At 39.9% G+C, this 23,159-nt stretch overlaps 1 pseudogene; it reads left to right on the forward strand.

Moving 5' to 3' along the window:
* Window positions 1–1,509: 1,509 nt before the first annotated feature.
* Window positions 1,510–22,688, forward strand: LOC141843415 (mitogen-activated protein kinase kinase kinase NPK1-like; annotated as a pseudogene).
* Window positions 22,689–23,159: the final 471 nt, after the last annotated feature.

Here is a 23,159-nt window from a genome sequence, read left to right on the forward strand (position 1 = left end):
GTTTCCCGAGTGAAGTTGTCAGCTCGGACTATGCCTCTCGAGTTGATTTGACTCACATGGGGTATAAGTCTCTTGGGCTCAATCAGCTAAGTGAGCTCAACTTGACTCAGGCTCTCTTTTGATTGGGTTTGATTCCGATTGAAACATATTTACCTTTGACTTACAGTTCATTACAATTCTTGACTCCACTGGTACACAGATATATTTGCCACATCACGAACAAAGAAAAATTAGAATACTACATATGTCGGTAAATATGCAAGACTAATGGTAACTAGTGTGAAAGTGCACCCCAAAATTAGAAATTGATCAAACAAGTACACCCACAATTAAGAAAATATCAATAGCACATTATTTTCAGAACTAGATATATATTTATCTTGCGCTAATCTATAGTTTTTTTTTTCAATCAATGAAACAATATACCTGATTTAATTTCGAAGTCAGGTTGTTGAGGAATTACTGGAAAAATAGTCTGAGAATAAATTTTTTTTAAAATAAATTTAATTTAATGATTTAATTGAAAAGATTGCAGATTCATGATTGATCTATATAATACCGGAAGACTGCACTGGCACTGCTAGCTACTTCATGTTTCATTGCACCACTATCAATGTTTCTACTTCTTAACCAGTCCTCCTCGATGGATCCTTCACCTCCTATGGTCACCAGTCACCACCCTCGTAGAGGACGTTATTCTAGTGGATCTTCTATGACATTCAATCGTCTCACGTGAACATCATATGACGATAGGGGCACAAATCTAACAAATTAAGTCGTATGTTCATCTACTTCTCTCTGCGATTCTGCGAACGATTCCCCCTCGGATGCCACTGGATGCGTAAGCCAACTTCACCTTTTATAGATCATTCGACCTCCTCATGCAGAAGCAAGCATGGGAAAGGCTCCTTCAATTTATAAATTAGTTTACTTGATGGAAATTATAATAATAATGTATTTTCATTTTAATTAAATCGTTTGAGTGTTTTAAATCTTGAAAGAAAATACTTGATATTCATTTATATAGAAAAAAAATACACTAATCCTAAAGACCCCGCTATTTGATTACTAAATTTGATTGTTGATAATATTTAACATCTAATTTTGAAAAATATCTATATTTGAATATTTTAAAGTTGACTAACAAAATCAGTAATTGAACCATCAGTAGAAAACTGTTACCTAATTTAAAAAAAAACATATATTTTTTTAGAAAAAAAATCAAAATAACAATGAGGCAATGTAACGGCTATGAGTAACGGCTATGAGGGGCATTTTTGTCCATATGACTGAAAACTTTTTTAAAGGGGAAGAGAGTGCGGAGTCCGAGAATCACTCCGCTTCCATTCTCTCTCTCTCTCTATCTCTCGTTCGCCTCGATTCTACGCTTCCACAACTGATTGCGCTACGATTCCTATTTCCTCCCCTGATGAGATCCGGAATCTCCCTCAGATCCACTGTCGGAAGCACCCCAATCGAAGTGAAGCAAAACAGCTGCGGCAGCGGAAAATGACGATGCAAGACATCTTCGGATCGGTGCGACGATCCCTCGTGTTCGAACAGGCTCTGATGGGAACGGAGTTGTAGGAGGCGACGGGATTGTGGAAAAAGATTGTATCTTGCCTCAGTAAATCGAGGATTGAATTGGGCCTAGGGTTTGGGGGGCTTTGCCCCCAAATTCCCTCCGCCGCCGACCTCCGAGGAGAAAGATAATGTACCTCCGATCTTGTGGCGAAGGGGTGAACTGATCGGTTGCGGCGCTTTTGGTCATGTCTGTATGGGTATGAATCTCGAATCGGGAGAGCTGCGTGCCGTGAAGCAGGTGGGTTTCTTGTTTCGTTTTCTTGTATTCCCCCTGGTATTGGACGTTTACTTGCATTCCTTCGGTGGTGTTTCTTGACATAGGGTCCCTTATTCTCAGGTCTTGATCGGGACAAGTAGTGCTTCCAAGGAGAAAGCTCAGGTTATGGTCCCTTCTGTATGCATATATTCTGCTTGAAGATAAGAGAGAACCTTGGATTTTGGTTCCCTTTATCTATGATTTGTTATAAACCTGTTGGTAGGCTCATATAAGGTAGCTCGAGGAAGAAATAAAACTTCTAAAGAACCTTTCTCACCCACATATTGTCGTGAGTGCTTTCTGTCCTGTGCTGTAACTGTTCTATTTTCTAAGACTATTCATCTATTTCTTTAGTTAAAAAGACATCTTTTTTGGATTGACATATGACAAAGCTATTTAGGAACAGCTAGAGAGGTAGAGACTTTAAATATTTTGCTGGAGTTTGTCCCAGGAGGATCCATCTCATAGTTACTCGGGAAGTTTGGATCGATCTTTTCCAGAGGCTGTAAGTATCTGATACCACAATATTGGTTATCAGGCTAATGCAACTGCTAACTAACTTCCTCTTTGAACAGGTTATAAGAATGTATACTAAGCAGCTGTTGCAGGGGCTCTACTATCTTCATCGAAATGGGATCATGCACAGGGACATAAAGGCATGATATTTTCTTGGAAACTTCTGATTTTAATATCTTATTAACTAACTCCCTTCATCGTAGTGGACTCTTTTCTTTTTTGGCCTTGGGAGGCTAATATTCTTGTGGACAACAAGGGTTGCATCAAGCTGGCAGATTTTGGGGCATCAAAACAAGTTGCAAAGCTGGTACTAGGGAAATTTGTATACCTACCCATAAATACTTTTGTGACGATATCCAAATGCTGTTTTTTATACTTACACTCGACCAAATCAATGTTTTTTAAAATCATAATTCTACTCTAGGTCTTGCCTGAACATTGTACTCCTCTATATAGATTTGGAAGTAGTTACTATGTTTTATCTTAAGGAAGCCAATCTGAGAAGGAATTTGATATCCTATGATCTCAATTTATAAATTGGGCATCCATTCTGATAGTATTTCTTTATTTATCTAAAATTGCAAGCATATGAAATTCACAAACTTTTCTTCTTCTTATTTTTTACTTTTTGTTTGTTTGAACATTATCTAGCACAGGGAAAGCAAGCCAGCATTATATAATTTTTATTTGAACAATTGGTCTGTGCTTGAGAAATTTGTTCATGTATAATATAACTCTTTTGACTCTTAACTTATCAACATGATTGTATCAGGCCACTGTGTTTGCAGCTCAGCCAGTGTTTTAGCAAACAATTGGTTTGTGTTAGAGGAAGTTGTTCATGTACTGAATAAACTATCATAACTTATTGAGTTGACTTTGACATTCTAATATGAATCTAGCCAAGACACTGCAACACCTTTTTTGTTTGAACAATTAATCTCAGTTGTTAATGTGTAAGAAACCTCTTTAACGTGCCAACATGTTTTTTGGCAAACAAACAGTTTGTGTAGTGGAAGTTCTTCATGTATTGAATGAACTCTCATAACTTATAAACATGACTTTGTCATGCTTGGATATGGCCAAATCAATGTTTTAGCATATTTTGTTTATGAACAATTGATCTTTGCTAGAAAAGTTGTTAATGTTTGAGAAAACTCTCTCAATGCATCAACATGATATTTTTCAGGCTACTATAAATGCAGCCAAGTCAATGAAGGGAACTCCATATTGGATGGCACCAAAAGTAATTCTTCAAACTGGGCATAGCTTGTAAGTGTTGATTCTTACCATGTCATCTCCAAAACAAAATAAGGAGTTAAACCCTGCACTAAATGAATATTAAGTTGATTTGAGTAAGTAATTCTACATGGGTCCAATGAATGGATTCATGATCACCTTTTTATGTTTTCCCATATTGTATTTTTGTTGTCTGTAAAACTTGTTCTGTTTTAGTTTGTTTTAGATCTTAATCCATGGTTGTTTGTACATTCATTTAGTTTAGGAGGATACAAACATTGATTTTGTTCAATCTCATAGTCAAAGGGACAAAGTATTCCTATATCAAAGATGTTAGCTAGTATCCCAAGGAGATCCATCTCTATGTTGTATACTGTTTTCAAGCCCAGTTCCATTTGCAACAAAAGGATTCACTGTTCATCTTGTTGTGTGCATGCTTCATATGCAATTATAGTTCATATTTCACACTAACAACTTTGACATAGTTGCATAATACTGTTAGCCTCATTATATGTTCGAGATGATTGTCTTCCATATTCTGTAAACATTTGCCAAATTAATGACACTTCATTATAACAGTGTTGTCATTTAGTTTGTGCACAAATATACAAATGTAATTAAATTGGTTTTTCCCAAGGAGTACCTTTGCCTAAAGATTCTTTCCTATGTATTACTATGTTATGAATTTGGGGCAGTAGCAAATAAGTAACTTTTTAATCTTTACATGAATTTTCTTTTATCCCATGTTACACAACCTTTTAGGAATGCATGAAACATCAGCCTCTCTTGAGAATATTGATTTTTTATGGAATATTTTCAGTCTAATTTTTAGGGATGTACATAGTTATAAAATAATGTTTTCCCACACTTCCCCTTAAGTTGGTGAGTAGATGTTTATCATTCCTAACTTGGATACAATACTTTGAAATACTGAGTTACTTATATGTGCAAGTTGTTTATATGTAGATATGTAAAGGATACAAATTAATCTGTTCTTTAGTCTTTCCTTGATGAAGTGTTGACAATTTCAATCTACTTTGTTCGATTATGTTATATTGGATTGTGAGTTATATTAATCACAAAATTATTTTCATAATAAAGTCTCATTGGATCACATCTACTTGATCTTTAAGTCTTCTAAGATTGTAGTTCACACATACCTTGAGCTATTGCTCAAAATTTTGCCTCTGCACTAGACTTCACTATCACATGTTCTTGTTCCTCCACATCATGAGGTTACCACTTTGGTGGTTGACCTCATGTTAATTAACAATCTAGCATGATCAAAATCCATATATGCCTCTAGCAGCACTAAACATCCATTTCTTTCAAACAAAATACCCTTTCCTTTTTTGCTCTTTGAGATACTGTAATACTTGTTGGGGAACCGCTTTTAAATGAACTTATTTTGAGTTATGCATGAATTGACTAATTATACTAACTACATATGTTATGTTTGGTCATGTATATATATGTTTGGTCATGTATATATCTAGTCATGTATAAGATAGATAAGCAAGTTTTCTTACCAAACATCGATACATTTCCTTATCTATTGCGACATCTTCTGTCATTCCAAGTCTGGAATTTGAGCCTATTGGAGTACTCACTAGCTTGCATGTTGTCTTGTTGTTACTTTAAAGAAATTTGTAACATGTTTCTGTTAAGAGATCAAAATGTATTACTTAAAGTGAGCACCTCAATCCTAAGAAACTATTTTAACTTTCTGATACTTTGATTTCAAACTCCTCCGCCAAACACTAACTTAGAAGTATTACTTTTTGACATCATTTCTTGTTAGTATTATATCATTAGCATACATTAAAAGTGTTGTAACTTCCTCCTCCTTGAAGAAGAGTGTTCAATAGACAAATTGTGATCCCATTGGCTTTGTCTATACCCCATAGTAATCATAGCTCTCACAAATTTGTTGAACCATGTCCGTAGTGATTACTTAAGTCCATAAAATGTTTTCGTCAATTTACATATAGCTAGGATGAACATCCAAATTATGTTTATATCTAGTGGGACCTCCATGTAAATTTCTTCCTTAGTTCTATGTGGAAAAATACATTCTTGACATCAAACTCATTCTTAGGATATGAGTTGGAATCTTGGACTTGCATCAATTTAGGGGCTATCATCTTTGTTCTTTGAGCATGCCTTATCAAGTCTCACATTTTTATGACAAAGTTGACATTTTTGTGCATAGGTTCAAACATAGATTTTAGGCACATGATTTAACACGTACTCAAATATTGACTTAAACATTGTAATGACGAATAGAGTAAGAAATCCCCATGCTAATCTTTTAGTATGGAATTCTCCCACTAAAGCATAGGTGTGGTGAAGCAACGTGTTTGTTCATTGAAAGTACACATAGAACTTATTTGATGGAGGATGATAACACTTTACCCTTTTGAGTTGAGGAATAACCCAATGTTTCAAGATGGTGGAGAGTATCTCGTTCTTTAGCATGTCCTGAGTACACTAATGAACAGGTATCCGAAGACTTGTTAAGGTTACCAATAGGAGATGTAGTTATTATTTCTACAACTTCTAACAGTTATAAATTAAAACTTGCAAAAAAAATTAGTGAGAGATAAGGAAAAATCAACAATGAGGGCCGAACAATCGGAAAAATCTAGCTAGGAAGGATGATAAAGACTGATAAAAGAATCTAGGCATGAAGGCATATAAATTAAAGAAAATTAGTGAGAGCTAGAGATAGGGAAAATTTAAAAAGAAGGTTGAGCAATAGAAAATTCCAACTATGAAAGTTGGTAAAAGGTATTTAAGTATAAAGGTTGGTAAAGAAAACAAGAAAAATCGACAATAAAGGCTAAGCAACAAAGATAAATCATAAATGATGAAAACCACATAGAAATAGTAATCCAATTATAAGGTTGGTAAAAGATAAAAGGGCAGCTCAGTGCACGAAGCTCCTGCCAATGCGGGTCTTGAGAAAGGGTCTATTGTACGTGGCCTTACCCTATGTTGCAAGAGATTGTGAAAACAACATAAAACAAAAATTACATGAAAAATATTCATTCTTTTTAGAAAACAAAGTTAAATAAAAAATGGTGTAGACGACATGAAATGTGCGAAGGAAGCAGTAAGGGAAACGATGTGCGATGATGAGGAGAGAAAGAATATAAAGAGAAACACCAATAATGAGAAAATTTAAAACAAAGAATGAGTTAAAGAAGAAAAAAATACAAAAATATAAAAACCTAAAAACCAATAGAGATAAAGAAGATAAAGGAGTGTAAAAAGAGAATAAACAATTATAAGAAATTAATTATAAATATAATGAAAAAGGACGAGAAAAAATGCAAAGGATGAAAATAAGAATGATAAGAGGACAAAGGACAAGGAGGCAATTGAAACAAAAGAGAACAAGATAAATGTTTAGAAGATATAGATGAAGATGTAGAACAAGCAAAATGATGTAGAACTAGAGGAGTGGCAGGAAAGACAAAGAGGACAAATTTGATAAGGGAATAATAATAGAAAGATATAGACAAAAACTGAATAGAAGCACTAGGGTAAAGGAAAATAAGATTAAGAGGACACGAAGATAAAGTGGGGACAAATTAGGAATAAGATATAGAATATAAAAGACAGAAAAAAGAAAGAATTCATTGCTTATTCGCAAGGAAATAATAAGGAGAGAAGAAAATCACAATAAAGAGTGGTGAATAAGGAACCAAACCAAGTATTAAAGTGTGAATGATTCATGGATTAGCGTGGTGCTAAAACTTGAGGATGATGGTGAGCGAAAGGATAAATCACCAAGTTTTGACTTTGATACCATGTTAGAAATTGAAAATTATATTAACTCAAAATTTATATAAGATTTTAACCCTTTTTTATAGATCGACAGCACTTATTCTTCATAAAATAACAAAGTTTTCTAATAAAACTCTTAATTATCCCAATATTCTTCATCAGATAAATAAAACTAATTATTCTAATAAAAACTTTAATAGAATTTTTTTAAAAAAACTAAATAATCTTTTATAGAAACTAAATACGCTATCATATCTCATGATTTATGGAATGACATTCCCATAACTTATGGAACAGATATATATAGTTACAAAATGGTGTTTTCCCTCACATTGTATGAGAGGTAAAATAAAGTTGATTGTTAGAATATATAGGGATATATATGTTAGTACCGATGTAATTAAAATATCTCCACAATGGCATGATATTGTCCACTTTGGGCCTAAGTCCTCATGGCTTTGTTCTTGGACTCTCCCCAAAAGGCCTTGTACCAATAGAGATACTTTCTATCCTTTTAACCCCATGATCTTTTTCCATGTGCTTTAGATGTGGGACTATGTTTGCACCCTTGCAACCCAACAATCCTCTCCTCAAACAAAGGACCACAGGCCCCCCTCAACATCATTTTTGATGTCTGAATCCTCGACACACCAGGACTTTTTGCCTCTCGGTCCACCCGACCTACTAGAACTTTCCACCTAGTCACAACTAGGACTTTTTTGCCCCTCGGTCCACCCGACCTACTAGGACTTCCCACCTAGTCGCAACTAAGACTTTTTGTCCCTCGGTCCACCCAACCTACTAGGACTTCTCACCTAGCCACAATTAGGACTTTTTGCCCCTCGGTCCATCCAACCTACTAGGACTTCCCACCTAGTCGCAATTAGGACTTTTTTGTCCCTCGGTCCACCCGACCTACTAGGACTTCTCACCTAGTCGCAACTAGGACTTTTTGCCCTTCGGTCCACCCAACCTACTAGGACGTTCCACCTAGTCGCAACTATGACTTTTTTGCCCCTCGGTCCATCTGACCTACTAGGATTTTCCATCTAGTCGCAACTAGGACTTTTTATCCCTCGGTCCATCCGACCTACTAAGACTTCTCATCTGGTGTCTGGTCCTCTTGATTCAGACACGGGAGCACCCACTTCCTTTGTTTAAGGTTCAAACCACATGGTTAGATTTGGATCATGGCTCATCCGGCGGTTAGTCCGGTGAAGAGCAATCTCGCTCTGATACCACTTGTTAGTACCGATGGAATCAAAATATCTCCATAATGACATGATATTGTCCACTAGGGGTGAGCAAAAATTCGATTAAACCGAATAAACCGATCAAACCGAATCAAATTTTTAATTCAGTTCGGTTATTTCGGAAGTTCGGTTATTTTTTTAAAAAAATCGGTTAATTCGGTTAATTTGGTTCGGTTTCGGTTTTAAATTTTCTTATTCGGTTAAACCGAATTAACCGAATTAATTAAATTTAAAAAATAATTTATAAATTTTAAGTAAATAAATATATAAATCTATAATTTATTAGTAAAAATTTTATAATATTTAAAAAAATTTGATTAATTCGGTTTTTTCTATTAATTCGGTTAATTCGGTTAATTCGACCGAATTAACCGATAAAATATCGGTTCGGTTTGTTCGGTTTTTATTGGGAAATTCGGTCGGTTCGGTTGGTTCGAAAAAAATCGGTTTATTCGATTTTCGGTTTATTCGGTTCGGTTCGGTTCGGTTTTAACCGAATACTCACCCCTATAATGTCCACTTTGGGCATAAGCCCTCATGGTTTTGTTCTTGGGCCCCAAAAGGTCTCATACCAATGAAGATACTTTCCATCCTTTTAACCCCATGATCTTTTCCATGTGCTTTAGATGTGGGACTATGTTTGCACCCTTACAATCCAACAATATATATATTTATAAGGACTTATTTCTTTTGTATTATTTTACATGGTATCAGAGCCCAATTAGATTTAGTTTTTTCTCCCTCTGTCGTCGCGTCTCTTCCGAATCGCGGTGTCTCCTCGTCGCATGCCTTCCTAGTCACAACGCTTATCAACAGTGCCTTCCCCGCCGCGGTGGAGTCTTCTCGAGGTTCTCCTCTCTGTTTGCCACCGCCACGCACCATGAGTGTGCGACGCGATTCACCTTCGACGAGCATCGCCACCAGTCTCCATCACAGCGGGCGGCGTTCGCAGCCTCAGCAGCACTGTCAAGTCCTTCGACGACCCACGGCTTACCTCGCCGGCCCACGCCTCGGGCGTCTCTGGTAAGCCTCCCTCCCTTCCTCCCTTCCTCTGCGAGCCTGATTTGGGGTCGCGACACTCGCCGCGCACTTCCTCTGTCCGCCGGAGAAAGAAGGAGCTCTGTCTGCCGGAGGAGAAGAGATCATCATTGTCGTTGTTCCTCCTTCGGAAACCCTAGAGCGCCGCCCTTCCTAATCGCATCATCCTCATCTCTGTTTGCGATCGAAGCCAGCATCGCCATCGCTTCTGGACACGCCTCACGATCGGAGTTCCTAATTGCTGTCTCTATTTTTTCTTCTCCCTCTTCAACAGATCGGAATCTCTCTGTTCGAGAGAAAATTGATCTCTTCGCAGATTTGAAGAAGGGACCTCCCGCAACCCTTCTTCGCAGATTTGAAGAAGGGACCTTTGCAACATATCTTCTCCCGACGCCCACTACTACCACTTGTGTTCCCATCTACGTCTAGCCTCCACCGCTGTTCCTACCATGGCTACCTCCAGCACTCTGAAATCGGATATCTCAATTTTTACCAACCACATCACTGCACCGCTCTCTTCCGAGCTATTGGATGGTAAGAATTATTCCTCTTGGAGCTCTCACATTGAACTTTGGCTTGTTGGACAGGGTTATGAGACACATCTCACCCAAACCGAAGAGGATATTCGAGTTGTTGATTGCCCTCTATGGAAAAAGGTTGACGTTCAGTTGTGTTATATTATCTGAGCCACCATCCATCCATCTCTTAGGAATGTCTTCCGCACTCACAAGACCTACAAAGCTGTTTGGACACAGGCTCAACAACTTTTTACAAATACCTCTCGGTGACTCTATCAAGTCTGTGAAGATCTCATGACCATTTTCAGTGCTCATCAGATTAAGAATTCTATGTCAACTTATCTGCGTTCGGTGTTTAGCTTTCTTTGTGACTTCAATGAACTGCTTTCACCTACGGCCACTCCTGTTGCAGAGCTTGAAAATCGAAAGAAATTTTTTGTCTCTGGCTTTATATGGTTTGCCCACAAAATATTCTCATGTTCGTGATCAAATCCTGGGTAGCCACAAGCCGCACAGAGGCTACCATGGACAGTACCTGGACGACTCTCCTTCGTGTCCTTGCCAAAGTCTTGACAGTGCCTCCTATTTCTGTTGACTTATCGACTTTGGTCTCTCGGAACAACAACAGACCTCTACCTCGTAAGGGTGGCAAAGGACATCCTTGGTGTGATGTCATCGACCAGGACACAATTAATAAATGTTGGAGTCTACATGATCGACCTCCCCGTGCTGCACAGATCGTCCAGAGTTCTAGCGCTCCTTCAGCTTCCACTATACAATTGCCACCAGATCCGATCCCACCACCTTCCTATGACGACTTTCTGAAATGGTATGATGATCGAAAGATTTTTGATTCCCCTGCTGCCGTTGCACTCACTGGTAATTCCTTTGCTGACATATCTCGCTTTTCGAGTCCTTGGGTTCTTGATTCCGGGGTCACCAATCATATCACTGGTAATAAATCTCTTTTCTCTTCTCTCTCTACTTCTGATTATTTATCCTTTGTCACCATGGTAAATGGTTCTCAAACTCAATCTCAGGGTATTGGTATTGTTCATCCTTCTCCGTCTCTTTCTATCCATAATGTTCTTTATGTTCCCGGTGCTCCTTTTAATTTATTATCAATCAGTCAGCTTACTCGGTCTCTTGATTGTGAGTCAGGCTACGTCCCCTTTTGCTTTGGTTCATTTCGATGTTTAGGGATCGAGTCGTGAATCTTTCTGTTTCCTTACAGGACCAGAGTACGAGAGGATGATTGGCTTCGGATATGAGTCTCATGGCCTATATTGACTTCTGGTTCGGCGGCTGCATCTCCCCTTCTTATTCATACTCAGGTGGGATATCCTGGTCTTGATAAGTTGAAACATTGCATCCTGGTCTTTCTCACTTAGAATCTTTATCTTGTGAGTCATGTCAATTAGGAAAACATATTCATAGTTCTTTTTCTCCTCGCACTGTAAGTTGGGCTATGTCCCCTTTTGCTTTGGCTCATTCTGATGTTTGGGGACCGAGTTATATTTCTTCTACATTGGAGTCACGATATTTTGTTACCTTTATAGATAATTTTTTCCGTTGTACTTGGTTATATCTGATGAAGGATCGTTCAGAGTTGTTTTCTCTTTTTCAATCTTTCTTCTATGAAATTAAAACTTAATTTAGTATTTCTCTTCGAACCTTACAGAGTGATAATGCACGTGAGTATCTATTTACTCCATTTCAGAATTCTTGGCGTCTCATGGTGTATTGCATTGGACGTCTTGTCCTCATACCCCTAAACAGAATGGAGTTGTTGAATGCAAGAATCCCCATCTTCTTGAGATCACTCGGACTCTTCTTCTTCGTTCTCATGTTCCTCTTCAGTTTTGGGATGACGTACTTACTGCATTCTATCTCATTAATCGCATGCCTTCCTTCACTCTACAAGGTCAAATACCTTATCATGTTCTTTATTCTCATCAGTCTCTTTATCCTTTACCACCTAAGGTCTTTAGTTCTAGATGTTTTGCTCATGCTTTCGATTCTGGCATTGACAAATTCTCTCTCCGGTCTCATAAATGTGTCTTCCTTAGGTACCCACGGCCGTAGAAAGGGTATAAGTGTTATTCCCCTACTCTCCGTCGATATTTTATCTCTGCTAATGTCACGTTCTTTGATTCGGTTTCAATTTTAAGCCCAATGGATTTTCATCCGAGTTTTCTCCTTCTACCCCTGCACCAATGGCTATCTTTTATCCTCCGAAGGAGTCTCTGTCACCTCCGAAGATATTTCCTCCATTACTGGTTTATCAGCGTCGTCCTCATCCTGCTTTGCCGCCGCCCACCACTGACATTGCCATGGACACATCTTTGGAGCCAAGTTTTTGTTGGATCTCTTGAACACGGCTAGAGAGGGGGGGTGTGAATAGCCGTCCACACTTTTCGCTTTTCTTCCTTCGTCTTCGTTGGCACAGCGGAAAGAACAATCAGAGAACACGAAGACTGATCAGCACACTTGACACAGGTATTTAACGAGGTTCGGAGATGATGCTCCTACTCCTCGGCGTGTCCGTAAGGTGGACGATCCCTCGATCTATCGGTAGATCAGACCCCGGAAAACACTGGCTATAATAGATCTCCTTCTCGGTGGAGGAACCTCTCCACAGAATGTCTCAACAGATACAAAGATAAGCACGAGACAAGGAGAATACAATGAATCAAAGATTGGACAACAGAGACAACAAGAATCACTTGCTGCTCAAGCCTGTTCCTCCAAACACAGGACGTTGCTCTAGACAGAGCCAACAAGAACAGCTTGCAAGCCGGTTCCTCCAAACACAGGACGTTGCTCTTATTTCCTCTTCTTTGATTCACGATCAAGCTCTCGCAGGATCAGCAATGTCGCTTGTGAGCTCTCTAGGATGATCAACAGTAAATGCGTGAGTCACTCCTCCTCAGCGCTGCTTCTTGCTTCTCTTATAGCCTCTGCTTGGTTCTTGTGCCCAACGGATCCCTGCCAAAAGTTGTCGCCCGTTGACACAGAACTCCCCCTGCAGAAGAGACAGCTCAAAGCCCGCCTTGGAACTCTCACCATCCATTTGAATTTTCCTCCTTAACCTGTCCTGTATATCTGCACACTCAAAAGCAGCATTAAAAACATTCTATAACAAGGACATAGTATAAGGATGGATTAAACATTAGTTCCAGGTCACGAGCAAAGCTACCAAAGCTTTCTCGGACCAAACAGGAGACCGGGCCACCAAGGCCCTCCTCCTGGAATCAAGAGACCGAGCCACCAAGGCCCTCCTCTTGAGGAATCAAGCCACCAAGGACCGAGCCACCAAGGCCCTCCTCTTGAGGAATCCGGTTCAGAGCCACCAAGGCTCCCGGAGATCGAGCTACCAAAGCTCACGGTCCCGAGCCGAGCTACCAAAGCTCTCCCGGACCAATCAGGTTCTGAGCCACCAAGGCTCCCTGAGATCGAGCTACCAAAGCTCACGGTCCCGAGCCGAGCTACCAAAGCTCTCCCGGACCAATCAGGTTCTGAGCCACCAAGGCTCCCTGAGATCGAGCTACCAAAGCTCACGGTCCCGAGCCGAGCTACCAAAGCTCTCTCGGACCTGTCCCGGCCATCAGCACCAAGCTCCTGGCCAATCCTGTCCTGAACCACCAAGGCTCCTCCTGGACCATCTCGGAGACAAGCCACAAAGGCTTCCTCATTCTCACCCGAGCACCAAGCTCCACGGTCCTGAGTCACCTAGACTCCTCCTGGACTCCTCTGGAGACGAGCTACCAAAGCTCTCTTCATTGGCCTACGAACACCAAGTTCTCGGCTATCTCGGTTCTAAGCCACCAAGGCTTCCTGTCTCTCGGCCAAGGGCAATACCTTCCCGGGTTCACTTCTCCCGATCAGATAATCACTTTCCCGGGCAAGATCTTACATCTCCCGGGCAAGATCTCACTTCTCCGGTTAAGACACTTTCCTCCGGACAGAAGTCAAGCTATCCAAGTATTCTCCCGGTCAGCACCTTATCTCTCCCGGCCTCATTTCTCTCATCTTCACTTTGCCCGGCCAAGCTACTCTCGACTAAGGTAATCTCCTTGCCGGGCAAGATCTTACTTCTCCCGGGCAAAAACTTATCAATGTAACCCTCTCCCGGGTAAGATCTTATTTCTCCCGGTCAAGTTCCCGAACAAGTTTATTGCTTCCAGACATTACTGTATTCTCCCGGATATGCTTCTCTTGGCTTTGCCTTTCCTTCACTTCTCTTTTTCCCGGCCAACCTACCCTAGACTAAGATGAACTTCTTCCCGGGTAAGCTTGATACTTTCCCGACCAAGACATTATTTTCCCGGGTAAGATCGTGTTTTCCCGAGCATTTCCCGGGCAAGATCTTCTCGGCAAAGAGCAAGATTTCCCTGGCCAAGCAGACACGATTACAGTGGACCTGGTCGACCCCGTGGTCGATCAAACCAAGTTGATCGACCACGTGGTCGACCATAATGCCATGGTCGACCACGTGGTCGACCAAGGGATCATGGTCGACCACTGGTCGACCATGCATATGCCAGAGTTCTAAAAGGTGTTGGTACCGTTGCATATTTAAATGCCAATCTATGTGTTCCTATGCACTACTTTGCACAACATTTACATGCTTTGTTCCCATGCATGCCATTCCCATGCATGCTTCGTTTCATAAACTTAAATTTGATATGAACTCTAAAGCAACACATGATTTACATCAATCATTAATTTCATTATCTTAGTTTCCATGCTTAATTGGATGCATGCAAATTTCTGAATAATAAATTATTCTAAGCGCGTACCTCGCGGATGACGTTTGAACGGTGTTGAATCAATCGAGCGATCCTCGTCAGAGTCTCGCCTCTATTGGTGATCCACGCCAAGCTCCCGTCTGGACTGCTTCGAAAGCCATAAGTCGCGTCATCATCTTTGGTACTAACCGATAATCGATGACAATCGAATCGAGAGAAGTCTTATTCCGGAACCATGCAACAACGTTTGTCGCGATCGTTCCGGGACTTTCTAATCACCAAGAATCCGTATTCCCAGTGCAGTTTGTAGTAATTAACCATTAACCGCCGATTTAGGACAAAATCGAAAACTATTTTCGACCACGATGGAATATTATCTAGAAGGTTCGTAAACTTCCGATGGTTAACCCATACATGACTTCTCCGATAGTTGAAAATAATTTTCAATAAACAAAGAAAACAATCTCTCTTCTCTACCATGCCGCCAAAACAGAACAATCCGGCAGTGACTTCGGTGTTGCGTTCATCCACGTGGCAACCAATAAAGAAGAAGAGAGCTCCGGCGACCCTGCTCCTCACGGCAACAAGGAGAGCACCCGCAGTCCTGCTCCTCACGACAACAAGGAAAGCACCCGTAGTCCTGCTCCTCACGGCAACAAGGAACAGAGGATGGGTTCCTCTCTGGCGACAGTACGAGCTGAGGATGGGCTCCTCTCCGACGACAGCTAGAACTCAGGATGGGCTCCTCTCCGGCGGCAAGGTTCTTCCGGCAGCAACCAGCAGCTCCGGCAGCAAGGTTCTTCCGGCAGCAACAAGCTCGTGCAAACAACCAGTAGCTCCGGCAGTAAGTCCTCTTCTATGCGGCTGAGCAAAGGGCGTTGACGTCGGCCGGTGAACAGAGGGAGAGCAGAGAGGTCGTCGCCCACGGGAAGAAGAGGAAGGGAAAGAGGAAGAGTAGAACACTAGGGCTCCTTTTCCACCCTCGCCGCTGGTCAGGGTTCCACACACGCCCACACGAAAAGAGGAAGAAGGCAGAGCTTGGTGGCGGCGACCAAGAAAAGAGGAAGGAAGGAGAGGGCTAAAGCTCTCTCGGGTTTTTTCCCCCTTATTCTTCCTCTCACGATTGACCTCCTCTTTTACGCTCTGTTTGGATGGGGTGAGGGAAGGTTCATTAACGGAAGGGGAAGGGAAGGGAAGGGAGGGGAAGAGAAGTAACCTTGTTGGGGAAGAAAAAAAAGTTTATGTGGAAGGAAAGGAAAGGAAATAGAAATTAAATATATAGAAGGTCAAAAATAACCTCCATTTCTTCCCACCTCCTCGGCGATAATAATCAGCAAAACAGATTTCTTCCCACCTCCTCGGCGATAATAAGCAGCAGAACAGAGCAGAGCAGGAAGAAGAACCAAAAGGTTGAACTTTGATCAGCAGGTGAGGTGCGCTTCTGAAACCCCTTCTCCTTCCACTTTGTTTCCCCTTCCGAAACTACGAAAATCAGAATATGGAGTCGCTGCTGTCCTTGAGCCATTCCTCCATGTGCTGGCCATGTAGCGTCACTAGCTCCGAACGCTCCAATCCTACTTTGCTTTCCAGCGGAAGGCCTGTAATTCAGCGGAGGGAGCAACAAAGGTCCTAATACCAAGCTTGCCGGAGGAGGCCGATGGCAGCGCGAGTTCGTCTCCGATCAGCAGCTTCTTCTGGGAGTGGAAACCCAACATCGCGGTCCACTACGAGAGATTTGGCTCTCACAACGTCGGCGCCCCTACAGTGCTCTTCCTCCCCGGCTTCGGCGTTGGCTCCTTCCACTTCGAGACCAAGTTCAGCATTTCGTCGTCCTCTCCGTTCCCGTGCCGGTGCCGCGCTTCCGCCGCCTCGATTTAGAAACGATGGCAAGAGATCGATTTAGATTTAGAAGGGTAAAATTGGAAGATACCTTTAATATTTTTCTTCCCCTTCCTTACACCCCAATTTGGGGTGTAAGAAATTGTGCCTATTCATGGGCATGGGAGGGGACAACTTCCCCTTCTTTCCCCTTCCCCTCCTTACCTCACCCCATCCCAAACGGAGGTAAAATTTTTTTTTCCCCTTCCTTACCTTTCCCTCCCTTTCCCTCACCTCCTCCCAAACAGACTGTTAAGGAAATCGCAACGCGAGATTTCCTTTCTCGCGTGCGCGCGCGACTTCAAGAGGCGACCGGGGTAGAGAAGAGGAAACCGAATTAGGGTTGAACTAGCCTCTTGGAAATGAACCAGAATAACCAGACCAGGTTCAGCCCTAAGCGAACCAAACCGGCTCTATAGTAAATTAGACCAGGTCTGTTTTTGGGTCTGTTTTGGTTTGCTTAGTTCACTAACCAAATGAACTCCGATTTGACCCAAATCAATTTTGTTTAATCCGTCTTCATAAGACGACGCTCCTTATCTCATCCGTTTTGTCAAAACCTCTTCCATCGTAAACCAAACCAAGTTGATTTAATTCGGTTCAAAATCGAATCATTTGGTTCAGTAACCAAACGGTCTCTGATTTAAACGAAATCAGTTTCGTTCTTTTCGTCTTCGTAAGACAAATTCCAACACATTGTCCTTTATCTAGTCCAACCTGACTTTATTTCTCTCGTTCTGAGAATCCAATTCTCAAACTCATTTTAAGTCCTTCGAAGAACTTGTTATGCGTGTGACCTAATAGGTTCTCGATTATATTGGCCGTCCGTAATTAACCATTAATTACGGAACGATCATGAGTGACACCTAGTAGTACATCATGATCCCCAATTGACCGAAAAATCAACGATTGATTCCAAAATAATTCTAAACCTTTCAGCAACTATACTGAATCATGTCTCATTCCTTTCATCGTCTTATACCCGCTTGGTTCAGGACATTGTCTATGTGTCGGTCCCTACTAGGCTGACTACGTCATGCCTAGGCCAAGTTGCTTTCTTATCTTGTAGATTCAAGTTATTCGTACATGTATCCAAGAGTGTCCGTACTCTTAACATGTAATGTTTTGACCAAAGACTTTTAGTAACAATCATGACAAGCGGTCGCAAGGTATACGTCTCCTTTTCCAAGGAGTGGTAAATCCTCTGTGGGTTATTCAAATACCTTCGGGCACTTCAACTTATACCCAATCATCTCGGGTCCACACCTCCTCGGAGATGCTTGCTTAAGATGTCAAAGTATAAGCCTCCGTGACCAAGGTGACTTGAATACCGCAAGTCAAAGGAAACTTGTACTTAAGCTGCACTGAGATCTTCATTGACATATGAATCGAACTATATGAAGTCTCACGACAGGTCACTCCAATGAACTGGTTATTTTTAACCAGCATCCACGTTTTACTCTCAACATCCAATGTCTCCAGCAGTGAGATCAGCTGCTTGACTAACCAAGGAGTTCAAACGTGCTAGTCTCAACAAAATCGATGGCGTCCGTGCTCATTAATTCCTCGATTGGGGATAATTTTAATACATTCATAATTGCACATGTAGAGATGCTAACGAGTTGTGATCCAATCACAAATTCTCTCATGCTATGAATCATATCGCGGACATTCAGTATTTGAGTTTAAGATCCAATCAAGCACATACGGAATGTGCACCCAAACAGTGAATTGTTATTTATCCAATAAATAGTATGACCGTAAGACGATTGTCTTAGAACACCTCTCAAATCTAACAAAATCTACTTCTAATTTTTGTATATTTGTCGGAGATAACCTTATTTCTTAGAAAAACAAAAAGCAGAATGTTGTGGCAAGATCCAGTGCAGAGGCAGAATATCGAGCTATGACCATAGCAGTCAAGAGCTTATATGACTCAAACAGTTGCTTCAAGAGCTAAGATTTGGAAAGGTTACACAAATGTCACTTATATGTGACAATCAAGCCTCCATGCATATCGCCTTGAATCCAGTTTTTCATGAGAGAACAAAGCATATTGAAGTCAACTGTCACTTTGTCAAAGAGAATCGTATTTGGTGAAATATCTACTAGTTTTGTTAACTCACATAATCAACTAGCAGATATATTCATTAAGTCACCGAGAGGTCCTCGAATTGACTACATATGTAACAAGCTGGGAACATATGATTTATATTCTCCAGCTTGAGGGGGAGTATTAAAATATTTAGGGATATATATATATATATATATATATATATTAGAATAATTCTCCTAGAATATGTCCCTATATTTGTGTATAAATAGGGACTTATTTCTTGTAATAAAACAAGATTCCTTATATCATTTTACATTGACAATTGAACCATGAAACATGTGTGAACTTCATTTTGTGCTAGCTTATTCACCAGACAAGAATAAAAGAGAAACTGATACTTGTACTAAATCCTTTATTGTTTAACGCTTCCTGCAATTTTTGAAAATGTGCTTTGTGTTTCTGAGATGTAACTATTGCAAGCTTGCAATTTCCGTGTTGATTCGAAAGCATATTATATTACCCAATTTTGTCCGTATGAGATTGTCCATTGATTAGTTGCTCTTTCCTTAACATTATATTCTATTTGAGAATTTTTATAAATACTGAAAGCCAGCTAACTGAAGGGGAGCCTTGGCGCAACGGTAAGGTTGCTGCCATGTGACCTAGAGGTCACGGGTTCAAAGAAACATGCCAAAGGCAAGGTTTTATCCCCGGACCCCGCATGGCGGGAGCTTCGTGCACCGGGCTGCCCTTTTTTACTGAAAGCCAGCTAACTGCCTCAGCTCAGCTGATATATGGAGTGTTGGTTGCACTGTCATAGAGATGGCTACTGGTAAGCCTCCTTGGAGTCAGCAGTACCAAGAGGTATGGTCTTTCCCTTTTCTGTTTGAATTTTGTTCACTTATCCAATATATATCTGTTTCTGTTTGAGGTTTAAAACTGAAGTATCATTCAGGTTGCCGCTCTTTTCCATATTGGAACAACAAAATCTTCCTTCGATACCAGAACATCTGTCTTCAGAGGCTAAAGAGTTTCTCTTGAAATGCTTACAAAAGTATGCATGTCTTCATTTTTCATTCGAACTTATTGCATTTATTTCTTGTTTGATACCTTTAAATAAGTTTACTAAATGGTAACCTGATTCAAAATGGGCTGTCATTTGAAGACAACAATTTTCCTTATGTTATTCTCATGTTGAAAGGGTTGAGCAAAAATTCTGTTAAACCGAATAAACCGACCAAACCGATCAAATTTAAAAATTCGATTCGGTTATTTCAGAATTTCTGTTATTTTTTTTTCTAAAAAAATCGATTAATTTAGTTCGGTTTTCGGTTTTAAAATTTTTTATTCAATTAAATCGAATTAATCAAAATAAAAAAAATAATTTATAAATTTCTATGTAAGTAAACTTATAAATCTCTAATTAATTGATAAATTTTTTATAATATTTAAAAAATTCAATTAATTTGGTCGAAAATCGAATTAATCGATATTTTATCGGTTCAATTTGTTCAGTTTTTATTGAAAATTCGATCAATTCGGTTAATTCAAAAAAAGTTGTTTACTAACAACTGTATCTCTTCTAAGAGAAGAACATTAGGCATGTCCTCACAAATTTAGTGCTTATATAATTTGACTAAATCAGTGATTTGCAACATTGGACCTTTCATTAGCAATCATTTCCTCAGTTGCTTGAGTGTTACTTTTATGTTACTGCTATAAAATATGTATTTTCTCAATGACTATATAGAAATTGTTTCCTTGCATAGTGTTGTATTCTCCTTGTGCTTGTTGCTAGATGTTTTGGCCCACTTATGTCTTATTTTACACAGGGAACCAATGTTAAGGTCTAGTCACGGATTAAAATCGCAAGTCATATTGCACGATACGGGTGAAAAATTTTACTGACGAACCGGCATCAACATAGCACCGGCACAAGAATTTCGGTTGGGAGACGCCTCCGGAGGTGTCACCCGAGCTCGACGACGCCTCTGGAGGCGTCGTCCGGCCTTGGCGATGCCATCGGAAGCGCCGCCTGGGCTCGGTGACGCCTCCGGAGGCTTCGCCCGGCCTCGGCGATGCCACCTGAGGCGCCGCCCGAGCCTAGCGATGCCACCGGAGGCGTCATGCGAGTCCGACGACGCGTCACGATTTTTGTTTTTTTTTAATTTAAGTTTAATTAAATTTTAATAACTAATTCCTAGCTATAGTTGAGGATAATTTAATTAGACTTTATTAAAATTCATAAAATTATCTTATTATTTTTAAAAAATATTTTATTTTTTATTTTTAAATATTTAGATTAAATTTTTTATTTTAGTTAATATATTTTATATTTTAAAAATATGAAACTATATCGGCATGGTATGATACGATACCGAAACTATATCATTCCGATTTGGGACCGAAATTTCGACACGATTTAATATTTTAAACCTTGGATCTAGTACCTCTGATTTGCTCCAGGTACAACCAACAAACTTGTATTTTTGAGTATCCTGGCTTACCCATGAAATATTTTTAATTGATTATCAGAACACTGTATTATATGTTTGTCTTGATCTGCTATGCAGCATCCATTTGTTACCAAAGAATTTCAGGATCTGCATCCAGTGCACCATTCTGACATTTGGGTTAGTTTCATTCCATCTGGAAACTATTCATTCCGAGTCCATTTTCTCTATTCTTTTTATCTGTTTTTCACATTGAACTGACATTCTCTTCCAGGAACCTTCTCGAGATGTGGCACTAACATCCAAGTTGTACACAAAAAGCATGTAAGCGTCATCTGAAATTTAGTGATATTAGTGATAACGATGGTAACAAATTTAGTGATATTAGTGAAATTTGTAGATTTTCACTCAATCTCAATATTCACTACAGAGAAATGTTTGTGCAGCAATAACGATGGTAACAAATTGGATAAAAATGGAAATAGTAGCTGAAGTTGTTCCATTGTTACCTGGGAGTTTACTAATGTCAAACCTATTTGGGAATTAAGTAATATTAGTGATATGTGCCGGCTGGATGATATAGATGATTTTTCAAATGTTGGATCAGTAAGTTTCAGTAAAAGGTCATATAGACCTTATTTTTAATTCTTGCATATCAGTAGCACCTGGTGGCAATGAAAATGCTCAGTAACTTTAATCAGTTGATTTCTGTTAGAGTTTCAACCCAATGTCTGAACCATTTGATGAATGGCCGCTGCAGAAGTTTGACGTCAGTCCAGAACAAAAAGTACACTTGGATGACTCACATGAGCCTGTCATTGAGGGTTCATGCACAAGAAGTGGGGGAAATGATTTTGCATTCTCTTCGGAGCCAGTTGATGATGAAGTAACAGAGTCAAATATTAGAGCATTTCTAGATGAGAAGGTAGGGGCTCAGCTTCTTGTTTAATTATTTGATTTTTTAATGATAGCTTAAATTAAGTTTGAGATTGGTAAGTAAGAGCTCACCTGTTTTGTTATAATAGGCCCTTGAACTGAAGAAGCTACAGACGCCACTGTATGAGTTCTACAATAGTCTGAACAACAAAAACAAGCACTGCTCTGGGAAGAAATGGGAGGAGAATGTGGCAAAAATTCCAAAATTACCTCCTAAGATCAAAATGTCACCAAAGAAGGCGGCAAGTGGAATAACTGCTCTGCCTGCTGACTTGGAAAATAAGGCGAGCCCTGGAAATTGCAGCAGGCAAGAGTCAAGAAGTGAAGAAGAAGATGATACATGACTCATTTTTTATTTCCAATCTAGAAAGTGATACATGTCTTGGCAGCTACTGATCTTCTTGATCAAGATACAAAAGAATGCACAGAAAAAGAAAGAGCTCAGGGTTATTGACATTAGATGAGATAGAGGCTTAGATGGCTGAATATATGTATGAATAATGAGTCCTTGTGTTAGTGTAGCCTTTGTTGATGTAGATCCTTGAGTTTTTGTTCAACTCATTCCACGTGCTTGTGTCAAACTAAGTATTCAGATTCTGAGAATTAAGTGGATAAATGTAACTATTCATTGAAACAATACTAGTTTCCCCTCCATAATTTCCAATTTGCAAATGCAAAAATTCTCTTAAGTTTTAATGCTGCTACTGATTCATGAATCCTAAATGGAAATTTGAAATGTCATTCATATGATGATTCTTCATTTCTTTTTTCTTGCCATGCCAACTGGACTTCTTATTTCAGTTCACAAGTGCGTACCAAATTTCATCTTGACAGTCTCCTAATGTGTGCCTCAAAAGCAATATATCATTTGGTAAAGTTAGTCTGTACCTAC

This window comes from Curcuma longa, chromosome 12 (assembly GCF_044706935.1).
Source record: "Curcuma longa cultivar G26 ecotype Majalengka, Jawa Barat chromosome 12, ITB_CL_G26_1.1, whole genome shotgun sequence".
Lineage (NCBI taxonomy): Eukaryota > Viridiplantae > Streptophyta > Magnoliopsida > Zingiberales > Zingiberaceae > Curcuma > Curcuma longa.